At 42.0% G+C, this 1,114-nt stretch overlaps 1 non-coding gene across 1 annotated transcript; it reads right to left on the reverse strand.

Annotated features, from left to right (window-relative positions):
* Positions 1 to 559: 559 nt before the first annotated feature.
* On the reverse strand, positions 560 to 666 carry LOC127742352 (small nucleolar RNA R71). The gene has a single exon (XR_008003541.1). It is a non-coding gene; the product is annotated as a small nucleolar RNA R71 (small nucleolar RNA).
* Positions 667 to 1,114: the final 448 nt, after the last annotated feature.

The raw sequence follows: 1,114 nt of genomic DNA on the forward strand, positions 1-1,114 counted from the left end.
ATGAGTAAATGACATAAAAATCCACTTCTGGGTCCACTTAGTGTGTGCTTGGGCTGAGCATTGAAGATTTCATGTGTAGAGACTTTTTCTGGAGTTAAACGCCAGCTTTTATGCCAGTTTGGGCGTTTAACTCCAATTTTTATGCCAGTTCCAGCGTTAAACGCTGGGAATTCTGAAGCTGATTTGCAACGCCAGTTTGGGCCATTAAATCTCGGGCAAAGTATGGACTATTATAAATTGCTGGAAAGCCCAGGATGTCTACTTTCCAACGCCGTTGAGAGCGTGCCAATTGGGCTTCTGTAGCTCCAGAAAATCCACTTCGAGTGCAGGGAGGTCAGAATCCAACAGCATCTGCAGTCCTTTTTAGCCTCTGAATCAGATTTTTGCTCAGGACCCCCAATTTCAGCCAGAAAATACCTAAAATCACAGAAAAACACACAAACTCATAGTAAAGTTCAGAAAAGTGAATTTTAACTAAAAACTAATTAAAATATACTAAAAACATACTAAAAACAATGCCAAAAAGCGTATAAATTATCCGCTCATCAAAGTTACTGATAAAATGAGGAAGGATATCTCTACAATTGTTCAGGATGACAATGAGACTCTCTTTGAATACTGGGAGTGCTTCAATAATCTTCTGGAAGCATGCCCCCACCACATGATCGACAAGATCGTGCTACTCAGCTATGTCACACAAGGTATGAGACCCCAAGATAAGACCATATTGGAAAGTGCCAGCAATGGGTCTATGAAGAAGTACAAGACCACTGATGAAGCTTGGCAATTGATCAGTGATTTAGCTGAATCTACTCGGAACCACAGATAGAAGCAAGGCCGTTCAAGGGCCGTTGCAGTTATCTTCTGGCATCGAGACTGCTGCTCTAAATCGAAGCATCTGTGAAATGACCAACCTGCTGAAGCAAATGCAGTTAAATCAACAAGCTCAGCAAACTCAACCGCAGCAAAACCAACAACTAGTTCCACAAAGAATTTGCAGAATTTATGCTGATTACAGCCATTACACTGATGAATGCCTGCAGCTCCAACAAGAAGACAACATGGTGGCATCCACTCACAACTTCTATGACCGCCCCAACCAAGGGTACAATCA

The sequence above is a fragment of the Arachis duranensis genome, chromosome 9, assembly GCF_000817695.3.
Source record: "Arachis duranensis cultivar V14167 chromosome 9, aradu.V14167.gnm2.J7QH, whole genome shotgun sequence".
Lineage (NCBI taxonomy): Eukaryota > Viridiplantae > Streptophyta > Magnoliopsida > Fabales > Fabaceae > Arachis > Arachis duranensis.